We start from the raw sequence: 23,812 nt of genomic DNA, 5'->3' as shown, positions 1-23,812 counted from the left end.
CACTGGAGATGTGAGTTACACAACATGAGCTTCGCTGCGTGCTCTCAGTTCTCCCAGATCTATAAAACTGTGTTCATCTATTCTTATTCACAGTGACAATATCATCACTGGAAAGCAGATCCCCTGGAAATGAACGGCATTGTTAATGAAGCAACGTACACATTCACATGTGGCAGAACTAGGTCCTAATATAACTTTACTTTTTAAGAAAACACAAAAACCTATTTTACTGCAAGTTTCTTTGGTTCTAGAAGAGTTAATGATCTTTTACATCTTTATTAAAAAAAAACCCACCAAACAAAGAAACCCACAACCTCATAACCAAAGTGAAAATAAAGTATCACTGAGACAGACTTACTTAAGGATTCTGAGTAATGTTCCACTGAAACAGAAAATGCTCCTATTCAGAAAAAAAGACGTGGTCCACAGAGAAGAGGACATCTAAGTCCCAACTTGCTGCCAGCTTTCCCTGCCCAAGGTAGGGATGGTACCGCTGGGGCAAAGGTATTGTGACTCGCACAAATCTATGGGGATTCCTGGGGAAGGAGTCAGCGCCCAGTGGGAGTTAAAGCAGAAAGGCACGGCCTCCTTCACCCTTCTATCTGTCGTCAGTGTTTCTTTTTAATAAACCAGACTGACTAGGGAAGAAAAAGACAATATGCTGAGCTGGCACTGTTGCTGAATTATTAAGCACAAACATAACCTTGACTTGTTTTCAACTTTAAAAAGTTAAAAGCTGAATGAATGCTTCAGTGACAAAACCACAACAAACTCCCCAGCGCACATGGATGACTTCTTCATGTGGAGACCTGAGAGTATCTAACGCTTGGCTCCCTTTCCTAAAAGAAACCCATTCTCCACTAGTCCATGTTGCTCTTTGGAAGATTTTCCGGAGCTCGTGTACACGTACACACTCACACACATGCATGCATAAACGTATACACCCATATAGAAAAATACGTTACTCGACATTTCCAATGCTGAGTAGCATGGTCAAGCAAACACACCTAAACACACCCAACACCCATTTTCCAGTTAATTCCCAGCAGCCCAAAGCGCAGGAACTGCTCAGAAGAGGGGCGCTGTGGTGAGCCAAAAACCACTGTACATAGCTACACAGAAGTAACCAGCAAAGCAATCACTCCAGTTTGCTTCAACACCCCCACCTTCATCCCTGCTGCAGTGATGAATTTATGAAGACAGGGCAGACGCAGAAGAAAACCCCTATCAGGACACATGGGGAAACCCTCACCCCTGCGGGAACACGCAACGCAAAACCCCACTAACTCCACTCTAGCAATGAAGCCCTGCAAACCGCAGCACACCCTCCTTTGCAGACATGACCCCTGGCTTTAATGTGATTTCTGGTGCTGTTTGCTGCAACTCCCCTCCACCAACCTCCTTGGCAGCAATTTCCAAGGTCCCTGCGACTGGGTCCTTGGACCCCGCCCAGCTCCCTGCCCCTATAAGTGCTTTCTCTCCTCTCCTTTCCACGGCGTGATGATGCTGCCATGAATGCCATAGCATGTGGCACGCGGCAAGCTCAGAGAACCGCAGCAATATTACTCAACTTGTCATCCTGGACACAAATACCGTATGCGAGTGAGCCGAAACTGTGTTTGTTTTTCCACTGATTAAGAAGAGTCACAGTGTTCCTTCTAATACAGTACCGACCTGCCTGTAGAGTGGGGTTGGTTTGATGTATGTTTTCCCCCTGGACGCGAATAATAAAGCAGATGTAATTGGTAACATATTGCGGACCTAGCAGAGGTGTAATTTATAGCTTTATGGCTTTCATTCCATGGTGTTCTTGAGCAATATCTCTTCATACAAAATAAAAAGGGAAAAAAGCGATTGATGCAGAACAAGGAGAGAGGTTCTTCTCACATGCTCCTCTAAAGATAACACCAGAAGACCCAGGCACCCCAAATTAAGTCAGGGATGTGAAGCGCAGCAGCTGCAACTTTCTCAGCGCCACTGTAAAAATCAGGATAATCGCCACCATTAAGAGACAGACTTTCAACTGGTGCAAACTGGCAGGGCTCCAGGTGATACCAGCTGACGCTAAAAACAAGGTCAGCAGTCACTCAGCGTTGCCAACGTCAGATGGCTGCCCGTGCCCCTTGGTGAAACGAGTTGTTGTTAGGGACTGGTTTCCACATCAACAACCAGCCCCTTGCTGTCCCTACAACAGCACTGGCAGCCTCAGCAGGGGGGCAGGAACAGGAGACAAACACTGACCCACCCTGGTACCCCAAAAACGGAGGGGGTGGAGGAAGCAGGGCTGTCTTGCGGCTAAAGGGAGGACTTTGGACTCCTCTGCTGCCACTTCCACCCTCCTCAGAGGTTATATCTCATTGCAGGAGAAATATTTTTTCCCCCTAAAAAAAGAAGTATGAAATCTTCTTCCTTCTATCCAAAATTATTTTCTCACATTTGAGGTTTTAGGGGCACACATTGTAAGGAGAATAACTCGACCAGCTCTTCAGCAGAGTCTGATACCGAGAAATTACAGGCTGATTGACAGCTTGGTGTTGGGAAAAGAAGGCTTCTGCAGCGAAGTCGGTTTTACTGCAGATTTGCCTGTGCAGCTAATGTGAGAAAAACACAACCCTAAATTTCCTGAGGACACTATCAAATTCTGCTGGTGGCATGTTCTTTTTTTTAAAAAGGATCTTTACTCCATGACAATAGCAGAAATAGTAATAAATGTGAATAAAAGTTGGATGGTTTGTTACAGGGATCAATTTCCTCATTACAGCCTGTAATATCATTTACAACTTCAGCCTTTTGATTACGTAGGCCAACAACAGCTTGCCACTATGTCCGTGAAGAAACAAGCCAGCAGTAATGGGGCGATCCATGCCAGCCACGCCCTGTGACAGCAACACCCCCTTAGCATCCCCCCAAGCTGGTCTCTGGGGAAGGAGCATCCTCATTCCTGGAGTCTTGGGGAGCCGGAGGGGCCATAAGCCACGGGGTGAGGGAAACAGGCAGTTTCACTTGGGAGAAGTCCTCTTGAACTCAGGTCTGCCAAGAAACCTCCTGTGCAAGGCTGGGCCTTTCTTGCTGCCTCCCTTTGACCCAGGAAGATCCTAGCAGACACCGTGCCACGTTTTGCGTGGGACGGCCTGAGGCTGGCCCCTGGTTCCTCTCCTTTTTGCTCTCCGACAGCAGCAGAGGGGGTGAGGATGCTCGGGATGAGCAGCCGTGCCCACAGAGCGCTCCTGCTTGCGCTCAGCAGCCCCACCTGTGCTAGCAAAAGCTTTGTCTGGACTAAGGCAAGTGGCAACACGGACTGAACCCTCCTGGCTCAGGCTTGGTCCCTGCCTTGGCGGGGGTGCAGGGCAGCCTCCCGCAGCCCGTTAGCCAGTCAGGCTGCAGCCAGGACCCCGCAACAGCTAAATACAAGCCCTGAAGACTGCAGGTCTAATTTTTATATCACCCCTGCGCACGGCAAGTCTCTGGGCTGGGAGCAGAATCAAGGTTGGCACCATGCATTAAATAAAATTGATAGTTCCTTTCTTTAATAATGAGTTTTAGTGTAGCCATTTAAAGCTCTCACACAATTGACAGCAACTGGATTTAATGGGGCCTCCCCTGTACTTGATACGACTCATGTAACTCCCCATAGCATCCACATGAGCTGAAGTATGTAGTGTGCAGCCAAGGGACAATGTTAAAACAGCCTGAATGACTTTTATTAAAAGGCTGTGGGAGAACATCAAGTTCGAGACCATCTAAGGCACCTGAAGGTGCACAAGTCCATGGGACCTGATGAGAACCATCCGTGGGTCCTGAAGGAAGTGGTGGATGAAGTTGCTAAGCCACTATCCATCGTATTTGAGAAGTCGTGGCAGTCCGGTGAAGTTCCCACTGACTGGAAAAGGGGAAACATCACCCCCATTTTGAAAAAGGGAAAAAAGGAAGACCCGGGGAACTACAGGCCAGTCAGTCTCCCGTCTGTGCCTGGGAAGATCATGGAACAGATCCTCCTGGAAGCTATAGTAAGGCACCTGGAGGACAGGGAGGTGATTCGAGACAGCCAGCATGGCTTCACCAAGGGCAAGTCCTGCCTGACTAACCTAGTGGCCTTCTGTGATGGAGTGACCACATCAGTGGACACGGGAAGGGCTACAGATGTCGTCTGTCTGGACCTCTGTAAGGCCTTTGACACAGTCCCCCACAACATCCTTCTCTCTAAACTGGAGAGGTATGGATGTGATGGGTGGACTGTCTGGTGGGTGAGGAATTGGTTAGATGGTCGCATCCAGAGGGTAGTGGTCAAGGGCTCAATGTCCAGATGGAGACTGGCGATGAGTGGTGTCCCGCAGGGGTCCGTATTGGGACTGGTACTGTTTAATATCTTCATCAATGACATAGACAGTGGGATCGAGTGCACCCTCAGCAAGTTTGCAGATAACACCAAGCTGAGTGGTGCGGTTGACACGCCTGAGGGACAGGATGCCGTCCAGAGGGACCTGGACAAGCTCCAGAAGTGGGCCTGTGTGAACCTCATGAGATTCAACAAGGCCAAGTGCAAGGTCCTGCACCTGGGTCGGGGCAACCCCCGGTATCAATAGAGGCTGGGGGATGAAGGGATTGAGAGCAGCCCTGCCGAGAAGGACTTGGGGGTACTGGTGGGTGAAAAGCTGGACGTCAGCCAGCAATGGGCGCTCGCAGCCCAGAAGGCCAATCGTATCCTGGGCTGCATCCAAAGAAGCGTGGCCAGCAGGTCGAGGGAGGTGATTCTGCCCCTCTGCTCTGCTCTGCTGAGACCCCACCTGGAGTACTGCATCCAGCTCTGGAGCCCGCAGCATAAGACAGACATGGACCTGTTGGAGCGGGTCCAGAGGAGGGTCACAAAAATGCTCAGGGGGATGGAACACCTCTCCTGTGAAGAAAGGCTGAGAGAGTTGGGGTTGTTCAGCCTAGAGAAGAGAAGGCTTCGGGGAGACCTTCTTGCAGCCTATCAGTACTTAAAGGGGGCTTATAAAAAAGATGGTGGCCAACTTTTTAGCAGGGCCTGTTGCGACAGGACAAGGGGGAATGGCTTTAAACTAAAGGGGAGTAGATTTAGTCTAGCTATAAGGCAGAAATTTTTTACGCTGAGGGTGGTGAAACACTGGCACAGGTTGCCCAGAGAGGTGGTGGCTGCCCCATCCCTGGAAACATTCACGGTCAGGTTGGATGGGGCTCTGAGCAACCTGATCTAGTTGAAGATGTCCCTGCCCATAGCAGGGGGGTTGGGCTAGATGACCTTTAGAGGTCCCTTCCAACACAAACTATTCTATGATTCTATGACTTGATTTTTTTTTCCTGAGAACTCCTCCCACGTCAGCTTTCACTTAATAATAATTTAGCAGGTGCTATTTACAATTCAGATGGCTCTCTTCTGCATGCATACACAAATCACGCAGCCGCCTCACTTGTACTTCCAACAGGTTTCAGGAAAGCAAATGAGGTAAAGTTCCCTATCCACCCACCTCACCCCAAAAGGCAAAAAATGCGCTTTGGGGACTAAAGAAGGAACAGTTTGAAAGTCACTGATGTTTTCTTCTCCTTTACTCATAGCGCTTACTGCTGATTTATAAATGTGGCCTTTGCAGTGGCAAGAGACCAAGCCCCTGCCCTGTATTAAGTAGGCAGTAAGACTTCTTGCAGTACCTGCAGAGCTGCCAGTGCACTGTAACCAGAGGCTGCTTGCTGACTGCCGCCAGAACGACAGTGCCTGCTTGAAAAATACCATCGAAGGCACATGGCATGTGTTCAGCATATAAATGATGCACACAAGACACTCCTGAAATAAATATCTTCCACTTCTCCCCAGAGAGGCACAAGCCTGCAAACTCATATGCACACCCAGGTTAAGAAGGCAATGAAAAGGGGATCTGCCAGGTATGGCTAATGCATTGCACGTTCAAAATAGCACAGCACTCTTCTTCACGGTGGCCTCTGTGTGGCCCCTTTTGAGGCATTGTCCCCACTACCACTGCACTCTTGGAACCTCCTCAAAATTTATGTCCCTGGAGGCTATACAAATTCCTTCCCTTGTGCTACCGAATGTTTGGAGACAACCTCAAAGTGGAGGTCAGACCTCAACAGCCTCAGCTCCTTCCTGTTCCTGGTGAGCAGAAGATGTCAAGGGAGCCTTCATTCCAGGTGAAAATCTCCCTGCCTTCCTGCTCTGCTTTTCCTGTCCTGCTAGTAAAACTGTCTCGTCCTAATTAGTAGTTTCCTAAATGCTTATGTAGCGCACGGTGGTTCTCAGAGATGTGACAGAGCCCGTCCCCTGCACTGCTCCAGACCTGGCTTCACGTGGCTCCAAGCTGCCACGTTTGAACCATGACCCACAGCCAGACAAAAAAGCAAGACCTTCCAATGCACAGAGTAGCTCTAAACAAAACCAACCAAAGCCAAGCATCCTTCTACTCTCCCCATCCCCCCGAAAAGCACATCTCCTGATACAGTGCAATGGCCAGGGAGCTCTGATCCCAATCACCTTCACATCCCATATTCCCCTGCCACCCCGACTGCCCTCCTACACATCCCTCTCCTGCATTTATAGCATCAGTAACACAACCCTGCTTACTGTTTCATTCTCGACACCATGACTTTCCTTTATAGATAGGATAAAAGTTAGCAACCAGGACCACAGTTAGTACTCTCGGGCATGGGGGGGTGTAGGCAGTTGCTCCCTATCATGGCCTGAGCAGGTTATTTTGGCATGCAGCTCAGGGTACTGCTATCTCCCCCCCAAAACCATCTTTATTCCTTTCTTTACTCTCCCTTTTAACTCCTTAAATCCAGGGCAACTTGCCTGATGGGTACTGAAAGCTTTCTCAGCTGACCAGGGCAAAGAGGACACAGCTAGGAAAACACTGGGGAGACCTTCCTCCGAGTCAGCCCTGTCCATCCTGCGCCCTTCTCTGAGCCTCCAGCACCACCGCACCTGCCCGTGGGCACATGAGGTGCCAGGAGAGGCAGTAAGGGCTGGCTGGGGCTGCTAGCCAGCACCGCTTGAGGAGCAGGGCAGTTGGCAAGCCCAGGCCCAGTGCTTATGTACTGATGCAGGCTGAAGGCTGGTGAGATGGCGCACACCCACTTTCCCCTCCAGGACATCTCCGGTGGTGGGGTTGGTGAGAGAGAGGTGCTCTCCAGTGCACAGACCCCACAGGGGCAGCATCTCTTTTCCCAAGGCTGTAGCGTGGAGACTGCAAGATGGGCAGAGCTATCCATGCTGCATCTGTATGCTCTGGGAAGCATCCCTACCACCCCAGGTGAGAGTTGTCATGACTAACTCGGGGGAAAATGGGCTACCCAGAGCCCTGGCGTGTCCCGCACAGACCGAACAAGGCAGCACCACCCTGGGTCAGACCCCACACCTGAGCCTGGAAACATCTAGGCTGCTCCAGCTCCATCCGCCCACACTCACCACATCTGGAGGGTCACTAGACAATGTCGTGTGGGCTGGATTTAGACCGTGGGCAATGGCTTAAATAAGCATGCTATACATCTGAAACACCCAACTCTTAGGAATTAGTGAATACAAGGCATCACCAGCCACAGATGTCCCTTTGAACCATCTGTGCTGTCTTTTATTTTGTCCCTATAGACCTAAGTCAAGTCCCTGCAATATCAAGCGCTTCCTTCAGTGCTCAGTGACCACAATTTCACATCTCACCACTACAAAACTCCACTCTTCCATATCCACTACAAGCCACAAAGCCCTATTATTAGATATCTTCTGTAATCCAGAAACATCGCAATTCTTATTCATCCTTTTGATGTGGGTTCAAGTGCCCACGAGCCTGAGTAACAAGCTGTGGGCTCCTCTGACATATTCCTGGTTTTAGGCACGTGAAGCAAAATCTCAGAGACAAATATATACACTTATATCCTTGATTACACCTTAGTGAAGGATCCTTTCGGGGTCACCTCCATCTCCCACTTTAATGAATTGCAGCAATGACAACAGATATTACAGATTTGCTCAGTAAATCATGTGACTAGTTTATGTTTCACATTATAGTTAATTAACAATGCAACACGTGAGAACGCAGGTTAAAATATTCCTCACCAGAGGCTTGGCTGCCTCACTATTTCCCTGCAGATGCTGCAGCCACTGGACCTGACACCAATTTCTAGATCTTGGTGTGAGAAGGTCCAGCAGTCAAGTCCATGCTCCTCTGAACTGGAAGGTAACCCCTAGATACCTTCCCAGGGGAAAACCCAGCACAGTTGGAATAGTGCAAAACTTCCTCTCTCCAGGATACCTCAACGTCACTGAGTGGAAAGCAAATGAAGGCAGCAAGCAAATACATTTGATAGGCTACAGCCTTGACAAAACAGAGCCAGACCCCAGTAGGTAAACCCCCTTCAGCATACCTGTCAAAGCTAACAGGAAGACTGTCACCTCTATGGAAATCATGAAATGATGCAGCAAACGTTCTACCAAGACATCAAAGTGCTCTCCAGCCATAATGTAAGAAACCTGGGAGTCCGCTGGGTGCCCATGGCAGGTCTCGGCAGCTTAAGAAGGCAGATGGATAGCCCTGCCAGATGTACCTCGCTGAGCAACAGTCCTCCCAAGCCAGGGAGTGAAGCCTTCAGCTCCTGTGACGACTTCTGGAGTCCCAAGAGCAAAATGAGGCGACGAACGATAAAGACAGAGGTGGCAGCAGCACCTGAAAGCCTTCAAAGTCTGCAGGAGAGTGCAAGAACTTATGCACAATCTCAGTGTAAAGACATTTTAGGAAAGTGGGTGTCAATGAAGTCAGGAACAAGTTTTACAACCAAACACTCAGTACTCCCAAGGGCCTTGCAGGCGAAGAAAGTCTGCTCTGGAGTCAGAGATGGGATGAGAAAAAAAGAACAAGACGAAGTCAGACAGGCAGGATCGACAGAAGCCCTGCTTTGAAGCTTTATCTTTGGAGGACAGTGAAGGATGTCTAACAAAATGCTTTGCCAAAGAAATCCCTCTTTCAGTTTTCTCGGAGAGAGGCCCAGCAGAGCTGAGGCACGTGCTGAATGCCTGGCTGGGGCTGTGCTGCAGGCTGCTGGGGGACCCACAAGCAGCACATCTGCTTAAAGAGCAGGAGACTCTGGTAATGCACGCAGCAGCACTCAAAATGAGGCATGACATACTCAGGCTTGTATAATCCCATGCTTAAATGAACTCCTGAAGTGCTGGGAACAGCCAAAGGAGACAGGGAAAGCAAGCTACCAAGGAATGTTTTGTGGCTTCTCCATCTTGAAGCCAAAATGGAGCAAGGTAAGCCTAAAAGCAGTTACTCAGATCAATGTGCCAAGTAGGACTGTTTGTTTGGCAATAGCATATGTGTTCTGGCCACCTTCCTCCCTCCTATCATATGTCCTCCATGGAGGCAAAGTGGAACAAACTTTAACCACAGTATTTCTGTAGCACCCAAAGTTCCTTTTGGAGAGTTATACAAGATAGCCTGAGCAGTAAATATGAAACTGGCCAGGGCTTGCCTTGTAGTCCAGTTTAGCACGTGTGTGGGTCCATACATTTAACCTCCAAACAAATCTGTAATGCAAGAGCCTCTAGGTTCCCACAAGCTCCATTTCTGATTGCTACTTGCTGACAGAGTCGCATCCTGAAAGCAGAACTGAAAAAAAGAAGGATCTCGGCATGGCTCTGCTTTCCAGGCAGCGTGGGTCAAGTCACTCAGCTGAGTCACTTCAGTTTCCATCTTCCAAACAGGGGTTGACAACAGTATCCCCATCTTACAGGGGAAACAGAGGACTTCCTCAATTCCTGACCCCAGGTCCTACAGCCTTCACTGGCCACCCCACCTGGCTCTCTGTGATCTTAGTTCCCAGAAAAGGCTTCTGGAAAAGGGATGAAAATGAATCAGTGTTTCCCTCTGCTGCCCTGGCTGTGCCCCCCTCACCCACACAGCACTGGCACACTCATGGCTTCCCACAACTGCCTAGTGGAAAGGATATTTGGGCTTCTTCCACCAGGTCTGCCTCCCCACCTGGATGACTTCCCACCTGTAAATATTAGCTTTGTAATGTCAATGACTCCAACTGGCCCGCAAGTGTGGTGAAAACCACAGGGAACGGCTGGCACCTTGCATACCTCACTCGTTAGAAGCAACCCTTCTTGTGAAGGCAGGACATGGGCAAGGCTCGATGGAGTCTCAGGCTGAGCCTCTCATTCCCACAGGATTTTTTTGTAAGTGTGTGTTTCATTTGCAAAGAGGCCGTTGCATGACATTCAGCCCTTGCTTTGTTTACGAAAGCTGAAACTCAGATCAAGCGCTAGCTGGGCTGAAAAGGTCAGTTTGCCTGTTCACAAAGTCCCTCCCTTCATTTCATTTCCGTCAGGATACAGACCTGTTGGAGAGAAACAACCCTCTGGTGAGGTCTGCATGAAAAACACAGGATTTGGGCTGCAAAGGAAGACGAAGATGTGAGGAGAAAGGTGGGGAAGCTGGGCACAGGACTCTGCCCAAGTAGAAAACTGAGATAGACCTCCCAACTATCCCAAAGCCAGGGTTAACTATATCTCCTCCCTTCTCTAGCAACATCTCCCTTTCAAATAAGAATGAATCCAAAGACGGGATTTACAGCACCCTCATACATCGAGGGCTATGGGGTGTTTTAGGAAATTAAGAGAAGGGAGAGTGCAGGTTAATCACCTGACCTGCACTTTAAGTAGTTAAAACAGTTCTGTAACTAACCTGTCCTCACGCAGGCACACAAACACACACCCGCACAAGGAAAAGCCCTTCAGTTCCTCAAGGAAACACGTCTTGAGCATGTATTTTTCACCCTCTCTCCCAGATGTTATCCTCTTCATCACTCAGGGCCAAGAAAACATCTCCAAAGTGATGGCCAAACAGTCAGAAACCTTTTTTGCTGTCACCCATGGCGTTTGATTTGCACTCCAAAGTAAGACTATAAAACCAGAAATGTAAGACATGAAAGAGGCCGGGGCCACAAGCACAGCTCAGGACCAGAACGGACACAGCAGGACTGAGCCATCCAGCGCAAACCAAGGCTGCTGGGGAGACACAGCGTTGAGGGTTTGGATGTGGCCTCATTTCTCCTTAAAAATCCCCATTCAGTCATCTTTTTAATTCACAGACTGCGCCTGAGAAGTGTAACCCTGTAGAAAAGTGCCACTTAACTGTCTCTCTCGATCCCTTCTCCTTCGAGACTGGCGAGTAGCTCATAGGAGACCACGCTGAGAGGAAGCTGCAGCAGTCTCCATGAGAACATGGGGCGTTAACAGACGTATCCTTGGGAACACTGGTAACTGCGATGGCTCGGAAATTCCAATGATTTGTTTTGCTGTATTTGAGGTTGTACTGATGTCACACGAAACACACGGTCATGCTCAGGCACACATAGACATGCAAGCAAGCACTTGCACAGCCAGAGGATGACCCACGAAGGCAATGAATCTCTTCTCCAAAAGAAACGAGTGATGCTGCCCCAAGCGATCCCACAGAAGTGACTCTGGATGCCTCCCCACCCCACTGCTGGCTTGCTGCTGGGGCTGGGGGCTGGCAGTACATGCCTGATCTCCCACTGTCTTCACAGCAGCTTTCTTTTTAAGCAAGGTCTAATAGGACAGAGACCAGTTCAGCATGCAGAGGAGAAGCCTGTTTGGCCAAGGAAGGACAGCCTAGGTGATGCAGGAAGCTCTTGCTAACACAGAAAGAAAACCTGACTTAGCCATGGGGATGAACTACATGAAGGATTTCAGAGCCTGGAAGAGTAAACATCCAGGAGCTCAGGAAAGGATATCTACTTGAGGAAGAAGGATATAAGGCCCTTGTGTGCAATAAAGAAGCTCAAGGACACCAGTAACTGCCTACTCCCCCTCAAAGCTCTAAAAGAAAAGAAATCAGAGCAAGGGACGTCATTAAGAGAAAGAAAACAATAAAAACCTCCACCTGTATCAGCAGAACTCCCTGGCTACCATCAGTCTCTCCCCCAGGTTTCTCTTTTGTGCAGGATATGATTATTTATTGACATATTTATTTACTCAGCTCTACAGCGCTTAACGCCATGGCTGCTGGGCTTCTTGCGCTGGTAAGACTAGAGCATGACCGAAGAGGAGTGAACCTGAACCTGGAGATCTGTATGATACATGCCAAATGCCTTCTGCAGTGCGGCCTGAGGCATACTACCACTGTGATGGGCTAGAAAGGAGGACCGAGCTTCCAAAGCAGGCTCCAGGCAGAGCAAGCCCCACAGCCAGACTGGGCATACACGCTCCTCTTCAACCAAGAAAGAGCAAGCAGATGATAGCTTCGGTGGGGTGTACAGTGAAAGACAACCCTTAGCGTAACTTTGCTCCAGATCACTCAGTCCTTTCAAGACCCTGAACAGAACCCTGCAGAGATCCCGGCACCCGAGCACACTTCACGCCGTGTACGACTGCGCTCACTCTTCGCTACCAGTAACTGCTGTGCGGCACTCACAGGTATGGCACAATTGTTGAAGCCAAACCTACAGAAGCAAAAATCCATGTTAGAAAGGATAGCAGGCTACAGATGACAGGCTAGCTAAAGGGGCTGTTAGGCCTCCTTCTCATCCATGATCCTACGTTTGTGAACTGACATGTTGCTATGCACTTACCCCATCTCCTCCATAACCATCTTTTTGGCACTATTACAGCTGTTTTGCAGCCATGCCCTTTCAACCCAGAACACTTGTCTCTTTCCTTTTCCTACAGCACGGAAATTAGAGGATTCAGCCTAGATGCAATGGGACAATGAGTTCAGAATAATCAATGCACTGGTGATATCGCAGCCAAGCTGTCCACAGTCACACCTACGGGTTTCGACTAATGTGAAAAGGAAGTCTGGCCAAACTGAGTCACGGGGAAAGAAGAGTTTCTGGGAAAGTAAGCTCTGTATGATTTTCTCACAAAGAGCAAATACACCGCTGTTTCCACAGAATCCAGAAAAAACAAATTAGTAACATCTTGCGGTCAATCACAAGAGCTTTCAATAGGTCTAGGAGAACCTTGGGCATCTTAGCTTTGTCTAACACAGGAATGACTGGGAAAAAAACCAGCCTGAGGTGGGCCTATGTTTGGCAGAGTGATTGTGAGAATCCTAGTAAATGATGAGAGGGGGAACTATCAAAAAAAACAAAAACAAAACCAGCTAGGGTAATTTAGTACCAATAGTCCTGTGAACTTTCATCAGACCTTATGCACTCAAAACTCACAGAGGGCTTTCCAATATTCATATGGATGAAGAATAAGAGAAGACTGGAAACTAGATTCAGCAGAAGTACAGTAACTGGGGAAAGAATTTCAGTGGGAAGGGATGAGTTTACACCCTATATAAATATCCAATTCATTCAATGTTTGCAGTACTCCTTTGTGGACATACTCCTTAGGTTAGGCCATTTTTTGTATCTGAAAATAGCCACGCTTCCCTCTTTAGTCCTTCCTGGGCTCATGGGAGACTGAAATGAGTCACCAGAGGACCAGCTGAGTCATCCAGCCAAAGCTTGGAAAGCGATGCAAAATTGGTCATCACATCCACAACTAAAACGTGGATGACGGCAGCCCTCCTAGCAACCAACCATGCATTAGGCAGCAAGGGTTGGAGACCACTGCCACTATGAGCCATTATTTTAAGCCAGACAGAAGAAGGCCTTAAATGAAACTAGTACAATGCAAAACAAGCGCTGACCACTGGTTCTGCACCTGACACAACGCCCTTCTCCATTCAGTTTCCCCATCCCAGTCACATTAAGGAAAAGGGAACTCCTTATGTCAGAAATGGCCATCTCCATCTTCCAGATCACGGGCAATTTCTAGCCGATTTTCCAGCTTCTATGAACCAAAGTCCTAATTCATTCCATTTCTTTAGAGTATCATCAAATCTTAACAAAACCTGTTTCGATATGAATCTCCCTCAGGACCAAATAACTATGACTTTTTAAGAACACAGGTCTCTATTTCATTTTTATGTCTGTTACCTTCAGAACAAAAGGAAGTGGGGCAATTGCTTTTGGGCACAGAAAATATATTTACCTAACAATTTTTTGATGGTCATTACAAAAGTTTAGCAAGTGAATTCAGCATTCAGGACAGTGGGTGACTGTTAGACCTGTCCTCAGGAGCTGGGCATACTGTGAGCAGATGCGGTGCAAGCTACCCTACCCCACACATCACGCAGACAACAAACCACAACCTTGCATTTGGGCACCAAACAAATGATGCTGACCCTGACCGGCTGCCCGGCCCTCCCGAACCTGCTGTCGATCAGCACACCCCATCAGGCACATCTCTGACACACCTGAACAGGCTAAAAGTGCAGAGTGGGACCTCAGTCCTACAAACATTAGTCATAGGCATGAAGTTTAAAACAGACTTATTTATACCAGCACCTACAAAATCAGTGTCCCACAACACAGAGCTCGCCTTTATTTCTGTCCCCCTTTATGGAAAACTGGCAAAAACAGAAAACAAGATGTGGCTGAGTGACAAAAGCTACCAAGGGCCACAGAAAGCCCTAATATTAACTATTATGGAAATATTTACTTCACAGAAGGGACAAATAAAAGGGAGAATGTAGCTCTAGAGCAAAATGAACAGTCGGTAGATCTCTAGGGTAAACGCCTGTTCTCCCTGTGCTGTCATGGAAGAGCAACACTGACTTGGAAGGGCTGGGTCGTGTTGCACAGCTGCTCAGGGAAACGCATCTCCACACAGCTCACCGTCACCCTGTGAACCTCATGCCACAAGCTACCACCGAGCCAAGCGTGGGGGGCTCCAAAGCAGCAGGCGGTTATGGGGACAGCACGTGTGGCAGATCAACAGTGCAGGTTCCTCTGTGGCTCACCCAGAAAACCTGCTGGCTTGAGGCCCCCGACCACACTCCTCTCACCTGCCCCTATCAGCGGCGAATGGCACTGAGGGACTGCACACGAGATGGCACCAAACAGGTTTTCATGAAACTGCTCTAAATTTCCCAACTAATGATGCCACTCCTGTTTTGCCTTGGTCCCTCCCTCCAGCTCATCACTGGGTTTCAGCAAGGCCATGATGCATCCACCTTGCTATGCCTCCGCTCCCAGCCCTCTGCACCTTCTCTCCTTTTCTCTTTACAAAAAAAGCAAAAAAAAAAAAAGAAGAGCTGAGAGATTCATATGGGCATCAGTGAATGAAGGACCCAACAAGCCAGCATAACGTTTGAACCTTAGGGAAGACAGATGTCAAACAGAAGCAGGTGTAACTGGACATCTAGTCTTTTAAAGGCTTGGTGGTAGAGACTCTGAGCTGTTCAAATGAAATGATAACTTACTCCATGCTCTGCAGGGTCAGAAAATAAATACAAAACTGGATCTTGGCAGCACCAATAGATCCCAAAATTGACCCTCCTGTTTTCTGCTCTGCCTGTTCCAAGGACCATGCTACTCCTGGAGGAGTTTTAAAAAATAAAGCCCAAGCAAGTGTTCTCATGTCCTCTGCACTCCCCAAAGCCCACACAAGCAGCTCACTTGAGTGGTCCTCCCACGCACGGCACCCTCTGGGTCCTGGCACTTGCTCACAGCCCAGTACCAGCACGATGGGCTGCCCTGGTACCAACCACGAGCAGTGCAGCAAACGCAGTGTGCAGATCAGCACACACGAGCTACGATAAACTTGTCAGACTGTGCAAGACAGGAATCATATGGATTGCCACAACAGCAACACAGCATGTGCAGCCCTGCTAAAAAAACAAAGAAAAAAAAATTCCTAAGACATCCCAAAACACAGATGTAGGTAAACGGCCACTCTCCTGAGGCTGCTAGTACAGCTATGCTACAGGACTTGCCTGAAAAATATATACCCTCCTGATGTGTGACACTTCAGAAATGCTTCAGCATGGCTGTAGCAGGGAGCCAGGGGAAAGCAAGAGTAACACTCAGCCTCTTCTCACTGGGAACCTGGACCCTGACCAAGCAGACGGCTGGGTTGCCTGGGATGCTGGAGGTGTGAGAAAACACTTGTAGCAAAGGCTGCTCATCAGTCACCGAGGGCTGTGGCTGCAGAGATTGCTCAGGGTCTTTTGGAAAACACATCTCCAAGTGCACTTAGCCTGCTGTCTGTCTTACGCTGGCAGGGAAGTTATGTTGGAGAAACCATAATGCCTTTTCCTGCTCAAGGTCCTCCTGGAGTCCTTGGTGCAGCCATGAGACTGAAGCATGGAAATAATGCTACAAGTGCATCTGAGGGGTTTCCAGACTGCCCCTACCCTTCAGGGTAGCTTTTGGAGTGGATGTAAAATGACTACTCCAACCACGCTAGTGGGCCACCAGGACTTACTGTTCTTCAAGGCAACCAACAAATGAACCAGTCACTAATAACTAGACTTTGGATGCCTAGTTGTATCTAGCTATAGGATGCCTATGGAAGTACATATATTTTTCACTTGTATCACTGCGATACGGTCAATGGGGACATTGACCATTTTACCATTCTGTTTCCCCCCCTTGCTCTTTAATGATCTCACCGTGTCACCTCTTAGGCCCCAGTCCTTCAAACACTCGCAGACATGCCTCACCTTCTAACCAGCAACTGCAAGCCTGTGACCCAAGAGATGAATCAGGCAGACAAAAGCAAAGGGGAAAGGCGTAAGGCCAGTTTGTTTGCTTTTTCTGGACAATTCAGGCCAGAGACTTCAGCTTCTGCAGGTCAAGACAGTGTCTGCCTTAGAAAATACTCTATAAATTCTTTATTTAACTGTTCCCCCAGGGCAGCCGGCTAGACCCTCATGCTACAGGCACGTGGGCCTGTGTCTGAGTTTAAGCACATGAATTGTCTTAACTGACTTCAGCAGGACAACTCACGCATTGAAAACTAACTACATGTGTAAGCGTTAGTAGGATCAGGGTGTTAGTCATCTTCCCTTGTTTTCTGCAAGGGGGGTTGTGTAGGAAAAAAAAGCAAAAAACCCCCACAAAACTTGTGGATACAGTTCAGATATCCGAGTCATACTTGAATCTGAATTAAACTCCTCTCTCCCACTCTCCCTTTTTTAAAAGTAGGTGATTTTCTGCCAGTTAAGTATTTGGTCTGCTGTTAACTGATTTCAAAAGAAATCCTGTGGAAGGTAGAGTCTCCAGCACCCGTGCCCACCTCAGAAGCCACACACTCTCAGAAGACCTACATGGGCATTGCGCGGGTTTTCTTCTCCTGGATTTTCTTGAGGATTTTTCCTTCCCTTCTTTCTTAATGACTAGCAAAAGCATAGTCAAACACGCTGTCTGCTCTCAGCAGAGTTTGTCTGCTGCTGCTGCACATTCTCCACCTGGAGTGAAAACTCCTCTTTGTGACACTACGTTGTCACTGCAGCCAATGGTGATGTCACAGACCAAGTATTGTGACTTCAGCTGGAAAAGGAGCAGCAGGAGCAGATGAACTCCGAAAACAAAGATATTGTCTTGGTGTAAACAGCCTTCACAGAAAAGAGGGGGAAAAAATAAATAAAGAAGTATATATAAATATATAAATAGTTTTCTCAAAGAAGTATAAATAAATGTATGATAAATAGAGTTTTCTTTAGGCAGATCTCTCAAAGTCCCAACTAGGTACTGAAAGGTTTGTCATTTTGTTTCTGTTCTGTTAAGAAACAGGGCCCTTATTAGCTTTTGAAAGAAACATTTTCTATCCTTCTTTTGTTTTTAATACCTTGCTGTCTCATCATTGTCCCAGAATAAGCAAACACCATTGCTGTGTGAAGAAACAGGTCTCAGGAAATAATGTACAGTGTGTTTCCAAACGCTTCATAAATCCACAGGCAGCTTGCAAATACTGCCTGCATTCCTGTATGAGGGTGGTTGTTTTTCATATAAGTCACGTATTAATGCAATTTGAAAAAAAAAACTTAACCCCATTCAATCACATCCCCTTCCACCTTTACACTGAAACCCAGAGGTTATAATTACACCCAGGAGCAGGAATAAATTAAAACAAGTGCTGGTGCTGCCTTGTACTCTTTTTCAGAAAGAAAGGTGATCCCGTCTACCCTGCCTTATGTGCTCTAACTCAGAACGGGGCTGGCTGGCAGGCAAAGGGGCAAAGAGTGGGTTTTCATGAGGTCAGCAATGAAAATGAGGTCATTTTCAGAGGTCAGGAATGGAGTAACACATCCCATGTCCTAACACGTACCAGATCTTCAGAGGGGGATGTTATCTTCACTACCTCCCCTTCCGCCGCCCAGGACATCTTCAAGCTGTGGCACCCCGCGAGCTCTGCGGAAGGGAGCGGGAGGGAGGACGCAGGCACTTCACGGGTTAGACACTTTCCACCCCTCAGTAAGGGTTATTTAAAAAGTAGCACACCATGACAAAGTCAACACCCAGCAGTTTGGGTGTGAAACACCAGAGGTTGGGGCAACACACTGATGCATTGCAGTGGACTCCCAGGCAGGCCATGTCTAAGCCCTTTGCTCACATGGCTCAATGCCATCTTTCAGAGGAGACAAGCCCCTCCTGTGGTAACAGCCCCTTTCCTCCAAAATCCCTGCTCCAGAGCAACTCTGTTTCCCTTGCTAGGGTTATTGGAGATGGGACACTGGTGGTGATCCACACTGAGCATAGGTATAACCTGGAGGTGACCGACCGCACCCGCACCAGTGGTTGCCCCTGTGTGCAGGCACACGCTGCATGAAGCAAGAACCAAGCGACTATGGCCCCTCCATTCCTCCCTCACAGGGCCCTCGGCTGAAGCAGGACCACCTGCTCTACCCCGGCTTCTTCTCCAGGGTTTCGACAGGGCTGAGAGATCTCAGCTCAGAGTTACACGCTGAAAGCTGCCAGTTAAAAGGCGTGCCTCCTTTTGGAGGAGTCAATAGCAGGGAATGTGAAAGGCATTTGCTATTAAAATAAAAGAAACAAAAAAGAAAAAGAGAAAGAGAAAGAGAAACTATCGTTGCTTGCTAAAACACAATTGCCTAATGCTTGGCCAACTGTAATAACCAGCCAGTGCTGGCAGACCAACGTCTGTCTTGACAAACCTTTCTGAAAATTCACATGCAGAAGAAGGGGAAATATTGGTAGGTGTTCAGTTACCAGCTTCTCAGGGGACACCACAAATAATAAGCAGTTCCCTCCCCAAAGTACCCTAATGGCATCCTAGCTTTACAAAAAATGACGCTTGAATATTTTTTCTGAAATATAAACTTGCCATGCACAGGAAAAATTAAAAAGAAATATAGGGCATTTTTAAGAGAAACTCCATGGGGAAAAGCAACTGTGAAATAGCCAAACATCAATTATGAAAACCACATCAAGAAGAGGCTCTTGTGCACAGGCTTTAGGGTTTAGGGATTTGAAGAAAATGTGCATCCTGGTTTGACTCATAATGTAGGCAGAGAATGAGCAAGTTTCTTCAACTTGTACAGCTCAGTGAGTATGTTCCCGTGCTGAACTGTAACCCTTTAAAGTCAGTGTATCTATACAACTTTCTTGCATCTCATAGCTCCTGGCTCATGGCAATCTTTGCTCTCCACTCCCACCTCCTCTGCAGCATCGGAGTGACCGGCTTACTCCCATCCCAAGTTACTGCAGAAGAAACAGCCGATACTACTGTGACATGGGCAAACTTCTGCTGAAGTGTGCATCCCAGCCATCCAGTAGCTTGCTCATTGGTGACATGATCACGATTTCTACTTCAAACCTTCAACCAGAGCCTCCTCCTCCTCTGCTACTGCCCACATACAACTCTGAACTAGTAATGGGCTGCGGGCAGCGCTACTTCCTTCTACCTGAGGAAACACATATGGGTAGAAAAGCAAAATATAAGAAAGTGAACAAAAGCAGAGGGATTTGGGGGTGATTCTGCCTGTGAGTCAGGACTGGATCATTTTCCCAAGCTTAGAGATGATGGTCTCAATGCGTGTACCACTTAGGTTTCCACAGGGCAGGAGCTGGGAGAGGGAACAACCAGAACTGTGAGTACCCGAGGTAAAACCAAGAAACGCCTTCCCACAAGACCCACAGCAAAAACCAATGGGATGATCTTGTCCTTCTTTAAAATAGCTTGCAAGTCTGTTGGTTTGTGGCATTGCTGTTTAATGGTATGCAGCATTATTATAGAAAAACAGCATAAACCAAACAGTTGTCATAAGGGAAAAAAAGACATCTAGATTTATTTGCTTTTTTCCTTCATCCCTGACTTCTCTCTATCTCAAGGATCACACATGCTCCTATACACAATGCCTGGATGCAAGGCTTCACCAAGAATTTTCCTCTCTGATGATCGATGGCACCAGGCGTTTCCCTGTCTCTTCCAGGAGCAATGGTTGTTTATTATTCCTCATGCCCACTCCACATGATAGACAACTACACAGAAAACGGAAAAAGGTGAAAGCAATACTATTTAAAGCTGCAAATCAAGAGTGCAAGGCTTAGGAAACCTCAGCTGTATGACTGCCTGTGCAACCTTCCTTTGGCCCCCTTTCTTGCCTACGTACGGTGGCAGAGCTGTTAATCACATAATCACAGGCTATTTTTCTATGGGACCTTGGCCTCACCCAGTACAGCAGAATACACGGTGCTCACTTAGCGAGCAACTAGTCACTATTTTGTCTTCTCCGCACTGTTCAAGGTGTGGCCCCAAGCCTTGTTTACTAGGTACCAGCCACACTCTGCTCTGCAGACAGAATTAGTAATTTACTCATGGGTTTCTTAGAGCACGCATCATTAGAGTAACTGAATGTTTCACAAACATAAAGGAATGTATTTTCACAATGCCCTCATAAAGTAACACACTGTATTATCCATATGTCATGGGCAGGGAATTGAGGCACGGAGAGATTAACATGAAAAGCTTCCACTAATTTTAACTACCTAATTGAAACTCTTAGGTCCAAATTCTTCAGAGATTTGTTTTGACTGCTGAGGATGTGACGACAACCATTTTTTTTAAGGCTTAAAACTTGGCCAAGTTTGGGCTGATGTTCTTGAACATAGCAGAAGTGGTGCCTCTGACATATATACCATGCAAATTTTATTGGGTTGTTAAGGTGGGGGGTTGTTTTCTCACTTATTTGTACATTTGTTATATTTAACATTCATCAAAAATTTCAACAGAGGTATAAAAGAGCTGTTTTCTAAATACACATTCTGAGGCAGGTAGCTGGGATGGAAAATTTTAGTCCAGAGAGTTTAAGTTGGTAAAGTTGTGAACAACCAAAAAGAGGGTCTTATAATGGAGAAGCTGTCAGATGGCCTCAACAGCAGGTCATTGCCATGACATATACTTTTCTTTACCTTGGATTATTTCATCCAGCTGTTGAAGAAACCACATATGCCAGATGTTACACTAACAGAATCATGTCAAACTTAAATGCAAACTGTAACTAAAGCTTTATTTCATATCCTGGTTCTGTTCAGATAAGAAAGATTCATTTACTTTTAATCTTAGTGCACAACAAAGTCTTGTTACTCGGTTCCAAACAGCAACTTTTGCATGAGCCCCACCTTTCCTCCGGTTGCCTCGGAAAGAGAAAGCAAGTTAAGTATCAGGTATTGTAGGCAGCAGTGGTCATAAGCTGGATATAGGACAGATGGACAGTACTCAAGAGGCAGTGACTCTTACATTGCTATAAACGTATCCTTTCCCTGTTTATATACAGGGAGAGTCACAAAATCCTAAAAAAAGACCCGTCTTAAAATTCCAGACAGTGATTTATCTGTGTTAACACCAGGAAAGACAGATGGGGGGAAAAAAGTGAAAAAATCAACCAGTCCATGGTGCCAACCTTCTTCAGAGCAATAAATTATTTTTAGAGACACTTTTGTAGAAGTGTAAAATCCAACCTCACAACTGTCCACCAAGCGCGCGCAGGACTTGGGGGGAAAACAGAGTGAGACAATATGGGAGCTGGCAGGAGAATCGGTTCCTCCAGCACCTTGTGAACATGCAAGGACAACCCTGGGATAACCCCCGATAATTCCTCTTTGCCACCCAAGCTGTATGCCTGGCGAATGATGTTATAAACTGTCCCTCCCCTAGACACATACCACACGCACACAGAGATGAACACAGACCCAGTTTCTCTGTCCTGCACTGAAAACTCTCACCATGTATCCCTGCTTTTCAGGTAGCAATGTCTCCTGACTGCACTAACATTGACTAATTTAGTATTTTTAATCACAGAGGGATTTACAGCACTTGCACTACAGCGCTCTCTTTTATTATACCCACTGTTTCTACTGGATCTGGGTACACTCTACATACAAAGTTGCACATTAGACAAATTACACTGCACACTAAGTAAATCTCTCTCTAGAAACAGGATTAGATGAAGAGGCAAATCTTCCTCATTCCTAGTGTATAAATTAATATCTCCAAAATCAATATGAAGTAAGAGCTCCACATCAGTTTACGAAAAAAAAAAATAGTTTAAACATTCTCCACGATGAATCAAATTTATGTAGGAGATGCATTATTTTTCTCCTATTTTGCTTAATAAATAAAACAGCTGGTCTGAGGAATCAGGTCAATCAGTGTCTGGAAAAAGCCCCATTAAAGCTGCTATATAACCTAGTTTCTCAAGCTGCATGAGGCATCCTAATATCGGAGAGGCAGAAGTCCACGCAGAGACAGCCCGGATGGCTCAGCTTCTGGCCCTTCAGGGTTATGGAGGATATTTATCACAAAAGATAGCAGTAAGTGAGGTATCTTGCAAACAGCTAAGGAGCTAGGCTCTGAAGGAGCACAACAAAGACAACATGATGCATCCAGACCTATACATTAAATATGGCTAGTGATCTTGGGCATCTAAGTTGAGGTCATCCAACACGAGGAGATGACAAAGGACCACATTTTCACATATGCTCAGATCCCCTCAAATCTAGCCTAGCCCTGCTGCCATGGCGGGTGACAGCACCTCTTCTCACGGCACTCGACGGCTATATGGTCCCATCCCTCCCATGCCACATGGGAGGGTGAATCTGGCAGTGCCCAAAGCCGTGGGTGTGCTGCGCAGGTGCAGAGCCTATTCCAGTACAGGCAGAAACCCCCCAGCATCAGCCTTCCTCCTCCTGCACTGCACGTGGCCGTCGTTGTGACACCCCGGACCTTGTCACCTTGGAAAACATAGCCCTTCCTTTCTTCTACAGGTTTGAAAAGGCTTTGCAAAGGGTATCACAAATCACATCCTATAGAGACAAAGATGGAGCCAGAAGAAAGTAGAAAGTGACTTGCTCAAGCTTAAAAAGCGAGGCAGCAGCAGAACTGGGAAATGAAACCTCCCGACCCACAACCCTAGGTTTTAGCTTCTTAAATAAGGATTCTCTTTCCTCATTAAAAAACTAAAAATGGGAGGAGGGGGAGGAATATTCTGTAGACACAATGAACTTGGCCCTCAGAGGGCTAATGACCTGATATACTTTTTTTTTCCTTCTCACCTCTATTTCCCCTGATAAAGTTACTGTAACTTCAAGGACTATCCTTCTTTACTGGTCTACTTTAACCTAGCGTGTCGGCTCAACATCCTTTTCCCAACCATCTGAAGCCAGAGACCGTCCTTCCCAGAGAGGAGATTACCTTCTCGCTTTCATTCTCTCCGGATGTCTTCACAACGCCCTGGACTGAGACCACTCCACTTTCTAGATTGTGCTGAGGGACACCAAAGTCCTATCTGCTGGTCTGAGCCTGTAGTACATGGCAGCCTAAAAGGGTACCCTGGAGGTAAAGCCTGGTTGTTCTCTATTAATTTTTCATTTCAAGAATGGCTCTAGGGAAAGGAGGGAGATATAGGTCAGAGATTTTGGGGGCTGATTAGTAACTCCGTACATCTTCCTTTCTTTTTTTTTC

General features: G+C 47.2%; 1 protein-coding gene across 2 annotated transcripts in view; it reads right to left on the bottom strand.

Annotated features, from left to right (window-relative positions):
- HIPK2 (homeodomain interacting protein kinase 2) overlaps positions 1–23,812 on the bottom strand; it is a gene marked incomplete at its 3' end in the record, with an annotated part of 139,393 nt that overhangs the window by 95,122 nt on the left and 20,459 nt on the right.

This window comes from Aptenodytes patagonicus, chromosome 1, assembly GCF_965638725.1.
Source record: "Aptenodytes patagonicus chromosome 1, bAptPat1.pri.cur, whole genome shotgun sequence".
Classification (NCBI taxonomy): domain Eukaryota; kingdom Metazoa; phylum Chordata; class Aves; order Sphenisciformes; family Spheniscidae; genus Aptenodytes; species Aptenodytes patagonicus.
Note: the sequence above shows the minus strand (reverse complement) of the source record. Positions and strands in the feature narration are given on the sequence as shown.